This window comes from Macaca mulatta, chromosome 17, assembly GCF_049350105.2.
Source record: "Macaca mulatta isolate MMU2019108-1 chromosome 17, T2T-MMU8v2.0, whole genome shotgun sequence".
NCBI classification, from domain to species: domain Eukaryota; kingdom Metazoa; phylum Chordata; class Mammalia; order Primates; family Cercopithecidae; genus Macaca; species Macaca mulatta.
The window spans coordinates 45,168,393-45,183,170 of NC_133422.1; positions in this window are offsets into that span (position 1 = coordinate 45,168,393).

Below are 14,778 nucleotides of genomic sequence, written 5' to 3' on the forward strand. Positions count from 1 at the left end.
AGGGCCAAAGGAAATATCCTCCGATAACAAAGAGAAAGAAGCTTTCTGAGAAACTTCTTTGTGTTCTGTGAAATCATATCACAGAGTTACAGCTTTCCCCTCAAGAAGCCTTTCGCTAAGACAGTTCTTGTGGAATTGGCAAAGGTATATTTGGGAGCCCATAGAGGCCTATGGTGAAAAAGGAAATATCCTCAGATGAAATCAGGAAAGAAGCTTTCTGAGAAACTGCTCTGTGATGTGTGACTTCCACTCACAGAGTTACATCTGTATTTCGTGGATCTCTTGGGTAGCCTTATTTCTGTGGAATCTGAGAACAGATATTTCGGATCCCTTTGAAGACTATAGGGCCAAAGGAAATATCCTCCGATAACAAAGAGAAAGAAGCTTTCTGAGAAACTTCTTTGTGTTCTGTCAAATCATCTCACAGAGTTACAGCTTTCCCCTCAAGAAGCCTTTCGCTAAGACATTTTTTGTGGAATTGGCAAAGGGATATTTGGGAGCCTATAGAGGCCTATGGTGAAAAAGGAAATATCCTCAGATGAAATCTGGAAAGAAGCTTTCTGAGAAACTGCTTAGTGTTCTGTTAATTCATTTCACAGAGTTACATCTGTATTTCGTGGATCTCTTTGCTAGCCTTATCTCTGTGGAAACTGAGAACAGATATTTCGGATCCCTTTGAAGACTATAGGGCCAAAGGAAATATCCTGCGATAACAAAGAGAAAGAAGCTTTCTGAGAAACTTCTTTGTGTTCTGTGAAATCATCTCACAGAGTTACAGCTTTCCACTGAAGAAGCCTTTCGCTGAGACAGTTCTTGTGGAATTTGCAAAGGGATATTTGGAAGCCCATAGATTGCTATGGTGAAAAAGGAAATATCCTCAGATGAAATCTGGAAAGAAGCTTTCTGAGAAACTGCTCTGTGATGTGTGACTTCCACTCACAGAGTTACATCTGTATTTCGTGGATCTCTTTGCTAGCCTTTTTTCTGTCGAATCTGAGAACAGATATTTCGGATCCTTTGAAGACTATAGGGCCAAAGGAAATATCCTCCGATAACAAAGAGAAAGAAGCTTTCTGAGAAACTTCTTTGTGTTCTGTGAAATCATCTCACAGAGTTACAGCTTTCCCCTCAAGAAGCCTTTCGCTAAGACAGTTCTTGTGGAATTGGCAAAGGGATATTTGGGAGCCCATAGAGGCCTATGGTGAAAAAGGAAATATCCTCAGATGAAATCTGGAAAGAAGCTTTCTGAGAAACTGCTTAGTGTTCTGTTAATTCATCTCACAGAGTTACATCTGTATTTCGTGGATCTCTTTGCTAGCCTTATTTCTGTGGAATCTGAGAACAGATAATTTGGATCCCTTTGAAGACTATAGGGCCAAAGGAAATATCCTCCGATAACAAAGAGAAAGAAGCTTTCTGAGAAACTTCTTTGTGTTCTGTGAAATCATCTCACAGAGTTACAGCTTTCCCTTCAAGAAGCCTTTCCCTTAGACAGTTCTTGTGGAATTGGCAAAGGGATATTTGGGAGCCCATAGAGGGCTATGGTGAAAAAGGAAATATCCTCAGATGAAATCTGGAAAGAACCTTTCTGAGCAACTGCTTAGTGTTCTGTTAATTCACCTCACAGAGTTACATCTGTATTTCGTGAATCTCTTTGCTAGCCTTATTTCTGTGGAATATGAGAACAGATATTTCGGATCCCTCTGAAGACTATAGGGTCAAAGGAAATATCCTCCGATAACAAAGAGAAAGAAGCTTTCTGAGAAACTTCTTTGTGTTCTGTGAAATCATCTCACAGAGTTACAGCTTTCCCTTCAAAAACCCTTCGCTAAGACAGTTCTTGTGGAATTGGCAAAGGGATATTTGGAAGCCCATAGAGGGCTATGGTGAAAAAGGAAATATCCTCAGATGAAATATGGAAAGAAGCTTTCTGAGAAACTGCTCTGTGATGTGTGACTTCCACTCACAGAGTTACATCTGTATTTCATGGATCTCTTTGCTAGCCTTATTTCTGTGGAATCTGAGAACAGATATTTCGGATCCCTTTGAAGACTATAGGGCCAAAGGAAATATCCTCCGATAACAAAGAGAAAGAAGCTTTCTGAGAAACTTCTTTGTGTTCTGTGAAATCATCTCACAGAGTTACAGCTTTCCACTCAAGAAGCCTTTCGCTAAGACAGTTCTTGTGGAATTGGCAAAGGGATATTTGGGAGCCCATAGAGGCCTATGGTGAAAAAGGAAATATCCTCAGATGAAATCTGGAAAGAAGCTTTCTGAGAAACTGCTTAGTGTTCTGTTAATTCATCTCACAGAGTTACATCTGTATTTCCTGGATCTCTTTGCTAGCCTTATTTCTGTGGAATCTGAGAACAGATATTTCGGATCCCTTTGAAGACTATAGGTCCAAAGGAAATATCCTCTGATAACAAAGAGAAAGAAGCTTCCTGAGAAACTTCTTTGTGTTCTGTGAAATCATCTCACAGAGTTACAGCTTTCCCCTCAAGAAGCCTTTCGCTAAGACAGTTCCTGTGGAATTGGCAAAGGGATATTTGGAAGCCCATAGAGGGCTATGGTGAAAAAGGAAATATCCTCAGATGAAATCTGGAAAGAAGCTTTCTGAGAAACTGCTCTGTGATGTGTGACTTCCACTCACAGAGTTACATCTGTATTTCGTGGATCTCTTTGCTAGCCTTATTTCTGTGGAATCTGAGAACAGATATTTCGGATCCCTTTGAAGACTAAAGGGCCAAAGGAAATATCCTCCGATAACAAAGAGAAAGAAGCTTTCTGAAAAACTTCTTTGTGTTCTGTGAAATCATCTCACAGGGTTACAGATTTCCCCTCAAGAAGCCTTTCGCTAAGACAGTTCTTGTGGAATAGGCAAAGGGATATTTGGGAGCCCATAGAGGCCTATGGTGAAAAAGGAAATATCCTCAGATGAAATCAGGAAAGAAGCTTTCTGAGAAACTGCTCTGTGATGTGTGACTTCCACTCACAGAGTTACATCTGTATTTCGTGGATCTCTTGGGTAGCCTTATTTCTGTGGAATCTGAGAACAGATATTTCGGATCCCTTTGAAGACTATAGGACCAAAGGAAATATCCTCCGATAACAAAGAGAAAGAAGCTTTCTGAGAAACTTCTTTGTGTTCTGTGATATCATCTCACAGAGTTTCAGCTTTCCACTCAAGAAGCCTTTCGCTAAGACAGTTCTTGTGGAATTGGCAAAGGGATATTTGGGAGCCCATAGAGGCCTATGGTGAAAAAGGAAATATCCTCAGATGAAATCTGGAAAGAAGCTTTCTGAGAAACTGCTTAGTGTTCTGTTAATTCATCTCACAGAGTTACATCTGTATTTCGTGGATCTCTTCGCTAGCCTTATTTCTGTGGAATCTGAGAACAGATATTTCGGATTCCTTTGAAGACTATAGGGCCAAAGGAAATATCCTCCGATAACAAAGAGAAATAAGCTTTCTGAGAAACTTCTTTGTGTTCTGTGAAATCATCTCACAGAGTTACAGCTTTCCCTTCAAGAAGCCTTTCCCTAAGACAGTTCTTGTGGAATTGGCAAAGTGATATTTGAAAGCCCATAGAGGGCTATGGTGAAAAAGGAAATATCCTCAGATGAAATCTGGAAAGAAGCTCTCTGAGAAACTGCTTAGTGTTCTGTTAATTCACCTCACAGAGTTACATCTGTATTTCGTGGATCTCTTTGCTAGCCTTATTTCGGTGGAATCTGAGAACAGATATTTCGGATCCCTTTGAAGACTATAGGGTCAAAGGAAATATCCTCCGATAACAAAGAGAAAGAAGCTTTCTGAGAAACTTCTTTGTGTTCTGTGAAATCATCTCACAGAGTTACAGCTTTCCACTGAAGAAGCCTTTCGCTGAGACAGTTCTTGTGTAATTTGCAAAGGGATATTTGGAAGCCCATGAGGGCTATGGTGAAAAAGGAAATATCCTCAGATGAAATCTGGAAAGAAGCTTTCTGAGAAACTGCTCTGTGATGTGTGACTTCCACTCACAGAGTTACATCTGTATTTCGTGGATCTCTTTGCTATCCTTATTTCTGTCGAATCTGAGAACAGATATTTCGGATCCCGTTGAAGACTATAGGGCCAAAGGAAATATCCTCCGATAACAAAGAGAAAGAAGCTTTCTGAGAAACTTCTTTGTGTTCTGTGAAATCATCTCACAGAGTTACAGCTTTCCCCTCAAGAAGCCTTTCGCTAAGACAGTTCTTGTGGAATTGGCAAAGGGATATTTGGGAGCCCATAGAGGCCTATGGTGAAAAAGGAAATATCCTCAGATGAAATCTGGAAAGAAGCTTTCTGAGAAACTGCTCTGTGATGTGTGACTTCCACTCACAGAGTTACATCTGTATTTCGTGGATCTCTTTGCTAGCCTTATTTCTGTGGAATCTGAGAACAGATAATTTGGATCCCTTTGAAGACTATAGGGCCAAAGGAAATATCCTCCGATAACAAAGAGAAAGAAGCTTTCTGAGAAACTTCTTTGTGTTCTGTGAAATCATCTCACAGAGTTACAGCTTTCCCCTCAAGAAGCCTTTCCCTTAGACAGTTCTTGTGGAATTGGCAAAGGGATATTTGGGAGCCCATAGAGGGCTATGGTGAAAAAGGAAATATCCTCAGATGAAATCTGGAAAGAACCTTTCTGAGCAACTGCTTACTGTTCTGTTAATTCACCTCACAGAGTTACATCTGTATTTCGTGAATCTCTTTGCTAGCCTTATTTCTGTGGAATCTGAGAACAGATATTTCGGATCCCTCTGAAGACTATAGGGTCAAAGGAAATATCCTCCGATAACAAAGAGAAAGAAGCTTTCTGAGAAACTTCTTTGTGTTCTGTGAAATCATCTCACAGAGTTACAGCTTTCCCTTCAAGAACCCTTCGCTAAGACAGTTCTTCTGGAATTGGCAAAGGGATATTTGGAAGCCCATAGAGGGCTATGCTGAAAAGGGAAATATCCTCAGATGAAATCTGGAAAGAAGCTTTCTGAGAAACTGCTCTGTGATGTGTGACTTCCACTCACAGAGTTACATCTGTATTTCCTGGATCTCTTTGCTAGCCTTATTTCTGTGGAATCTGAGAACAGATATTTCGTATCCCTTTGAAGACTATAGGGCCAAAGGAAATATCCTCCGATAACAAAGAGAAAGAAGCTTTCTGAGAAACTTCTTTGTGTTCTGTCAAATCATCTCACAGAGTTACAGCTTTCCCCTCTAGAAGCCTTTCGCTAAGACATTTCTTGTGGAATTGGCAAAGGGATATTTGGGAGCCTATAGAGGCCTATGGTGAAAAAGGAAATATCCTCAGATGAAATCTGGAAAGAAGCTTTCTGAGAAACTGCTTAGTGTTCTGTTAATTCATCTCACAGAGTTACTTCTGTATTTCGTGGATCTCTTGGCTAGCCTTATTTCTGTGGAATCTGAGAACAGATATTTCGGATCCCTTTGAAGACTATAGGGCCAAAGGAAATATCCTCCGATAACAAAGAGAAAGAAGCTTTCTGAGGAACTTCTTTGTGTTCTGTGAAATCATCTCACAGAGTTACAGCTTTCCACTCAAGAAGCCTTTCGCTAAGACAGTTCTTGTGGAATTGTCAAAGGGATATTTGGGAGCCCATAGAGGCCTATGGTGAAAAAGGAAATATCCTCAGATGAAATCTGGAAAGAAGCTTTCTGAGAAACTGCTTAGTGTTCTGTTAATTCATCTCACAGAGTTACATCTGTATTTCGTGGATCTCTTTGCTAGCCTTATTTCTGTGGAATCTGAGAACAGATATTTCGGACCCCTTTGAAGACTATAGGGCCAAAGGAAATATCCTCTGATAACAAAGAGAAAGAAGCTTCCTGAGAAACTTCTTTGTGTTCTGTGAAATCATCTCACAGAGTTACAGCTTTCCCCTCAAGAAGCCTTTCGCTAAGACAGTTCCTGTGGAATTGGCAAAGGGATATTTGGAAGCCCATAGAGGGCTATGGTGAAAAAGGAAATATCCTCAGATGAAATTTGGAAAGAAGCTTTCTGAGAAACTGCTCTGTGATGTGTGACTTCCACTCACAGAGTTACATCTGTGTTTCGTGGATCTCTTTGCTAGCCTTATTTCTGTGGAATCTGAGAACAGATATTTCGGATCCCTTTGAAGACTAAAGGGCCAAAGGAAATATCCTCCGATAACAAAGAGAAAGAAGCTTTCTGAGAAACTTCTTTGTGTTCTGTGAAATCATCTCACAGAGTTACAGCTTTCCCCTCAAGAAGCCTTTCGCTAAGACAGTTCTTGTGGAATAGGCAAAGGGATATTTGGGAGCCCATAGAGGCCTATGGTGAAAAAGGAAATATCCTCAGATGAAATCAGGAAAGAAGCTTTCTGAGAAACTGCTCTGTGATGTGTGACTTCCACTCACAGAGTTACATCTGTATTTCGTGGATCTCTTGGGTAGCCTTATTTCTGTGGAATCTGAGAACAGATATTTCGGATCCCTTTGAAGACTATAGGACCAAAGGAAATATCCTCCGATAACAAAGAGAAAGAAGCTTTCTGAGAAACTTCTTTGTGTTCTGTGATATCATCTCACAGAGTTTCAGCTTTCCACTCAAGAAGCCTTTCGCTAAGACAGTTCTTGTGGAATTGGCAAAGGGATATTTGGGAGCCCATAGAGGCCTATGGTGAAAAAGGAAATATCCTCAGATGAAATCTGGAAAGAAGCTTTCTGAGAAACTGCTTAGTGTTCTGTTAATTCATCTCACAGAGTTACATCTGTATTTCGTGGATCTCTTCGCTAGCCTTATTTCTGTGGAATCTGAGAACAGATATTTCGGATTCCTTTGAAGACTATAGGGCCAAAGGAAATATCCTCCGATAACAAAGAGAAATAAGCTTTCTGAGAAACTTCTTTGTGTTCTGTGAAATCATCTCACAGAGTTACAGCTTTCCCTTCAAGAAGCCTTTCCCTAAGACAGTTCTTGTGGAATTGGCAAAGTGATATTTGAAAGCCCATAGAGGGCTATGGTGAAAAAGGAAATATCCTCAGATGAAATCTGGAAAGAAGCTTTCTGAGAAACTGCTTAGTGTTCTGTTAATTCACCTCACACAGTTACATCTGTATTTCGTGGATCTCTTGCTAGCCTTATTTCTGTGGAATCTGAGAACAGATATTTCGGATCCCTTTGAAGACTATAGGGCCAAAGGAAATATCCTCCGATAACAAAGAGAAAGAAGCTTTCTGAGAAACTTCTTTGTGTTCTGTGAAATCATCTCACAGAGTTACAGCTTTCCCCTCAAGAAGCCTTTCGCTAAGACAGTTCTTGTGGAATTGGCAAAGGGATATTTGGAAGCCCATAGAGGGCTATGGTGAAAAAGGAAATATCCCCAGATGAATTCTGGAAAGAAGCTTTCTGAGAAACTGCTCTGTGATGTGTGACTTCCACTCACAGAGTTACATCTGTATTTCGTGGATCTCTTTGCTAGCCTTATTTCTGTGGAATCTGAGAACAGATATTTCGGATCCCTTTGAAGACTATAGGGCCAAAGGAAATATCCTCCGATAACAAAGAGAAAGACGCTTTCTGAGAAACTTCTTTGTGTTCTGTGAAATCATCTCACAGAGTTACAGCTTTCCCCTCAAGTAGCCTTTCGCTTAGACAGTTCTTGTGGAATTGGCAAAGGGATATTTGGAAGCCCATAGAGGGCTATGCTGAAAAGGGAAATATCCTCAGATGAAATCTGGAAAGAAGCTTTCTGAGAAACTGCTTAGTGTTCTGTTAATTCATCTCACAGAGTTAATTCTGTATTTCGTGGATCTCTTGGCTAGCCTTATTTCTGTGGAATCTGAGAACAGATATTTCGGATCCCTGTGAAGACTATAGGTCCAAAGGAAATATCCTCTGATAACAAAGAGAAAGAAGCTTCCTGAGAAACTTCTTTGTGTTCTGTGAAATCATCTCACAGAGTTACAGCTTTCCCCTCAAGAAGCCTTTCGCTAAGACAGTTCTTGTGGAATTGGCAAAGGGATATTTGGAAGCCCATAGAGGGCTATGGTGAAAAAGGAAATATCCTCAGATGAAATCTGGAAAGAAGCTTTCTGAGAAACTGCTCTGTGATGTGTGACTTCCACTCACAGAGTTACATCTGTATTTCGTGGATCTCTTTGCTAGCCTTATTTCTGTGGAATCTGAGAACAGATATTTCGGATCCCTTTGAAGACTATGGGGCCAAAGGAAATATCCTCCGATAACCAAGAGAAAGAAGCTTTCTGAGAAACTTCTTTGTGTTCTGTGAAATCATCTCACTAAGTTACAGCTTTCCCCTCAAGAAGCCTTTCGCTAAGACAGTTCTTGTGGAATTGGCAAAGGGATATTTGGGAGCCCATAGAGGCCTATGGTGAAAAAGGAAATATCCTCAGATGAAATCAGGAAAGAAGCTTTCTGAGAAACTGCTCTGTGATGTGTGACTTCCACTCACAGAGTTACATCTGTATTTCGTGGATCTCTTGGGTAGCCTTATTTCTGTGGAATCTGAGAACAGATATTTCGGATCCCTTTGAAGACTATAGGACCAAAGGAAATATCCTCCGATAACAAAGAGAAAGAAGCTTTCTGAGAAACTTCTTTGTGTTCTGTGATATCATCTCACAGAGTTTCAGCTTTCCACTCAAGAAGCCTTTCGCTAAGACAGTTCTTGTGGAATTGGCAAAGGGATATTTGGGAGCCCATAGAGGCCTATGGTGAAAAAGGAAATATCCTCAGATGAAATCTGGAAAGAAGCTTTCTGAGAAACTGCTTAGTGTTCTGTTAATTCATCTCACAGAGTTACATCTGTATTTCGTGGATCTCTTCGCTAGCCTTATTTCTGTGGAATCTGAGAACAGATATTTCGGATTCCTTTGAAGACTATAGGGCCAAAGGAAATATCCTCCGATAACAAAGAGAAATAAGCTTTCTGAGAAACTTCTTTGTGTTCTGTGAAATCATCTCACAGAGTTACAGCTTTCCCTTCAAGAAGCCTTTCCCTAAGACAGTTCTTGTGGAATTGGCAAAGTGATATTTGAAAGCCCATAGAGGGCTATGGTGAAAAAGGAAATATCCTCAGATGAAATCTGGAAAGAAGCTCTCTGAGAAACTGCTTAGTGTTCTGTTAATTCACCTCACAGAGTTACATCTGTATTTCGTGGATCTCTTTGCTAGCCTTATTTCGGTGGAATCTGAGAACAGATATTTCGGATCCCTTTGAAGACTATAGGGTCAAAGGAAATATCCTCCGATAACAAAGAGAAAGAAGCTTTCTGAGAAACTTCTTTGTGTTCTGTGAAATCATCTCACAGAGTTACAGCTTTCCACTGAAGAAGCCTTTCGCTGAGACAGTTCTTGTGTAATTTGCAAAGGGATATTTGGAAGCCCATGAGGGCTATGGTGAAAAAGGAAATATCCTCAGATGAAATCTGGAAAGAAGCTTTCTGAGAAACTGCTCTGTGATGTGTGACTTCCACTCACAGAGTTACATCTGTATTTCGTGGATCTCTTTGCTATCCTTATTTCTGTCGAATCTGAGAACAGATATTTCGGATCCCGTTGAAGACTATAGGGCCAAAGGAAATATCCTCCGATAACAAAGAGAAAGAAGCTTTCTGAGAAACTTCTTTGTGTTCTGTGAAATCATCTCACAGAGTTACAGCTTTCCCCTCAAGAAGCCTTTCGCTAAGACAGTTCTTGTGGAATTGGCAAAGGGATATTTGGGAGCCCATAGAGGCCTATGGTGAAAAAGGAAATATCCTCAGATGAAATCTGGAAAGAAGCTTTCTGAGAAACTGCTCTGTGATGTGTGACTTCCACTCACAGAGTTACATCTGTATTTCGTGGATCTCTTTGCTAGCCTTATTTCTGTGGAATCTGAGAACAGATAATTTGGATCCCTTTGAAGACTATAGGGCCAAAGGAAATATCCTCCGATAACAAAGAGAAAGAAGCTTTCTGAGAAACTTCTTTGTGTTCTGTGAAATCATCTCACAGAGTTACAGCTTTCCCCTCAAGAAGCCTTTCCCTTAGACAGTTCTTGTGGAATTGGCAAAGGGATATTTGGGAGCCCATAGAGGGCTATGGTGAAAAAGGAAATATCCTCAGATGAAATCTGGAAAGAACCTTTCTGAGCAACTGCTTACTGTTCTGTTAATTCACCTCACAGAGTTACATCTGTATTTCGTGAATCTCTTTGCTAGCCTTATTTCTGTGGAATCTGAGAACAGATATTTCGGATCCCTCTGAAGACTATAGGGTCAAAGGAAATATCCTCCGATAACAAAGAGAAAGAAGCTTTCTGAGAAACTTCTTTGTGTTCTGTGAAATCATCTCACAGAGTTACAGCTTTCCCTTCAAGAACCCTTCGCTAAGACAGTTCTTCTGGAATTGGCAAAGGGATATTTGGAAGCCCATAGAGGGCTATGCTGAAAAGGGAAATATCCTCAGATGAAATCTGGAAAGAAGCTTTCTGAGAAACTGCTCTGTGATGTGTGACTTCCACTCACAGAGTTACATCTGTATTTCCTGGATCTCTTTGCTAGCCTTATTTCTGTGGAATCTGAGAACAGATATTTCGTATCCCTTTGAAGACTATAGGGCCAAAGGAAATATCCTCCGATAACAAAGAGAAAGAAGCTTTCTGAGAAACTTCTTTGTGTTCTGTCAAATCATCTCACAGAGTTACAGCTTTCCCCTCTAGAAGCCTTTCGCTAAGACATTTCTTGTGGAATTGGCAAAGGGATATTTGGGAGCCTATAGAGGCCTATGGTGAAAAAGGAAATATCCTCAGATGAAATCTGGAAAGAAGCTTTCTGAGAAACTGCTTAGTGTTCTGTTAATTCATCTCACAGAGTTACTTCTGTATTTCGTGGATCTCTTGGCTAGCCTTATTTCTGTGGAATCTGAGAACAGATATTTCGGATCCCTTTGAAGACTATAGGGCCAAAGGAAATATCCTCCGATAACAAAGAGAAAGAAGCTTTCTGAGGAACTTCTTTGTGTTCTGTGAAATCATCTCACAGAGTTACAGCTTTCCACTCAAGAAGCCTTTCGCTAAGACAGTTCTTGTGGAATTGTCAAAGGGATATTTGGGAGCCCATAGAGGCCTATGGTGAAAAAGGAAATATCCTCAGATGAAATCTGGAAAGAAGCTTTCTGAGAAACTGCTTAGTGTTCTGTTAATTCATCTCACAGAGTTACATCTGTATTTCGTGGATCTCTTTGCTAGCCTTATTTCTGTGGAATCTGAGAACAGATATTTCGGACCCCTTTGAAGACTATAGGGCCAAAGGAAATATCCTCTGATAACAAAGAGAAAGAAGCTTCCTGAGAAACTTCTTTGTGTTCTGTGAAATCATCTCACAGAGTTACAGCTTTCCCCTCAAGAAGCCTTTCGCTAAGACAGTTCCTGTGGAATTGGCAAAGGGATATTTGGAAGCCCATAGAGGGCTATGGTGAAAAAGGAAATATCCTCAGATGAAATTTGGAAAGAAGCTTTCTGAGAAACTGCTCTGTGATGTGTGACTTCCACTCACAGAGTTACATCTGTGTTTCGTGGATCTCTTTGCTAGCCTTATTTCTGTGGAATCTGAGAACAGATATTTCGGATCCCTTTGAAGACTAAAGGGCCAAAGGAAATATCCTCCGATAACAAAGAGAAAGAAGCTTTCTGAGAAACTTCTTTGTGTTCTGTGAAATCATCTCACAGAGTTACAGCTTTCCCCTCAAGAAGCCTTTCGCTAAGACAGTTCTTGTGGAATAGGCAAAGGGATATTTGGGAGCCCATAGAGGCCTATGGTGAAAAAGGAAATATCCTCAGATGAAATCAGGAAAGAAGCTTTCTGAGAAACTGCTCTGTGATGTGTGACTTCCACTCACAGAGTTACATCTGTATTTCGTGGATCTCTTGGGTAGCCTTATTTCTGTGGAATCTGAGAACAGATATTTCGGATCCCTTTGAAGACTATAGGACCAAAGGAAATATCCTCCGATAACAAAGAGAAAGAAGCTTTCTGAGAAACTTCTTTGTGTTCTGTGATATCATCTCACAGAGTTTCAGCTTTCCACTCAAGAAGCCTTTCGCTAAGACAGTTCTTGTGGAATTGGCAAAGGGATATTTGGGAGCCCATAGAGGCCTATGGTGAAAAAGGAAATATCCTCAGATGAAATCTGGAAAGAAGCTTTCTGAGAAACTGCTTAGTGTTCTGTTAATTCATCTCACACAGTTACATCTGTATTTCGTGGATCTCTTCGCTAGCCTTATTTCTGTGGAATCTGAGAACAGATATTTCGGATTCCTTTGAAGACTATAGGGCCAAAGGAAATATCCTCCGATAACAAAGAGAAATAAGCTTTCTGAGAAACTTCTTTGTGTTCTGTGAAATCATCTCACAGAGTTACAGCTTTCCCTTCAAGAAGCCTTTCCCTAAGACAGTTCTTGTGGAATTGGCAAAGTGATATTTGAAAGCCCATAGAGGGCTATGGTGAAAAAGGAAATATCCTCAGATGAAATCTGGAAAGAAGCTTTCTGAGAAACTGCTTAGTGTTCTGTTAATTCACCTCACACAGTTACATCTGTATTTCGTGGATCTCTTGCTAGCCTTATTTCTGTGGAATCTGAGAACAGATATTTCGGATCCCTTTGAAGACTATAGGGCCAAAGGAAATATCCTCCGATAACAAAGAGAAAGAAGCTTTCTGAGAAACTTCTTTGTGTTCTGTGAAATCATCTCACAGAGTTACAGCTTTCCCCTCAAGAAGCCTTTCGCTAAGACAGTTCTTGTGGAATTGGCAAAGGGATATTTGGAAGCCCATAGAGGGCTATGGTGAAAAAGGAAATATCCCCAGATGAATTCTGGAAAGAAGCTTTCTGAGAAACTGCTCTGTGATGTGTGACTTCCACTCACAGAGTTACATCTGTATTTCGTGGATCTCTTTGCTAGCCTTATTTCTGTGGAATCTGAGAACAGATATTTCGGATCCCTTTGAAGACTATAGGGCCAAAGGAAATATCCTCCGATAACAAAGAGAAAGACGCTTTCTGAGAAACTTCTTTGTGTTCTGTGAAATCATCTCACAGAGTTACAGCTTTCCCCTCAAGTAGCCTTTCGCTTAGACAGTTCTTGTGGAATTGGCAAAGGGATATTTGGAAGCCCATAGAGGGCTATGCTGAAAAGGGAAATATCCTCAGATGAAATCTGGAAAGAAGCTTTCTGAGAAACTGCTTAGTGTTCTGTTAATTCATCTCACAGAGTTAATTCTGTATTTCGTGGATCTCTTGGCTAGCCTTATTTCTGTGGAATCTGAGAACAGATATTTCGGATCCCTGTGAAGACTATAGGTCCAAAGGAAATATCCTCTGATAACAAAGAGAAAGAAGCTTCCTGAGAAACTTCTTTGTGTTCTGTGAAATCATCTCACAGAGTTACAGCTTTCCCCTCAAGAAGCCTTTCGCTAAGACAGTTCTTGTGGAATTGGCAAAGGGATATTTGGAAGCCCATAGAGGGCTATGGTGAAAAAGGAAATATCCTCAGATGAAATCTGGAAAGAAGCTTTCTGAGAAACTGCTCTGTGATGTGTGACTTCCACTCACAGAGTTACATCTGTATTTCGTGGATCTCTTTGCTAGCCTTATTTCTGTGGAATCTGAGAACAGATATTTCGGATCCCTTTGAAGACTATGGGGCCAAAGGAAATATCCTCCGATAACCAAGAGAAAGAAGCTTTCTGAGAAACTTCTTTGTGTTCTGTGAAATCATCTCACTAAGTTACAGCTTTCCCCTCAAGAAGCCTTTCGCTAAGACAGTTCTTGTGGAATTGGCAAAGGGATATTTGGGAGCCCATAGAGGCCTATGGTGAAAAAGGAAATATCCTCAGATGAAATCAGGAAAGAAGCTTTCTGAGAAACTGCTCTGTGATGTGTGACTTCCACTCACAGAGTTACATCTGTATTTCGTGGATCTCTTGGGTAGCCTTATTTCTGTGGAATCTGAGAACAGATATTTCGGATCCCTTTGAAGACTATAGGACCAAAGGAAATATCCTCCGATAACAAAGAGAAAGAAGCTTTCTGAGAAACTTCTTTGTGTTCTCTGATATCATCTCACAGAGTTTCAGCTTTCCACTCAAGAAGCCTTTCGCTAAGACAGTTCTTGTGGAATTGGCAAAGGGATATTTGGGAGCCCATAGAGGCCTATGGTGAAAAAGGAAATATCCTCAGATGAAATCTGGAAAGAAGCTTTCTGAGAAACTGCTTAGTGTTATGCTAATTCATCTCACAGAGTTACATCTGTATTTCGTGGATCTCTTCGCTAGCCTTATTTCTGTGGAATCTGAGAACAGATATTTCGGATCCCTTTGAAGACTATAGGGCCAAAGGAAATATGCTCCGATAACAAAGAGAAAGAAGCTTTCTGAGAAACTTCTTTGTGTTCTGTGAAATCATCTCACAGAGTTACAGCTTTCCCTTCAAGAAGCCTTTCCCTAAGACAGTTCTTGTGGAATTGGCAAAGTGATATTTGAAAGCCCATAGAGGGCTATGGTGAAAAAGGAAATATCCTCAGATGAAATCTGGAAAGAAGCTTTCTGAGAAACTGCTTAGTGTTCTGTTAATTCACCTCACACAGTTACATCTGTATTTCGTGGATCTCTTGCTAGCCTTATTTCTGTGGAATCTGAGAACAGATATTTCAGATCCCTTTGAAGACTATAGGGCCAAAGGAAATATCCTCCGATAACAAAGAGAAAG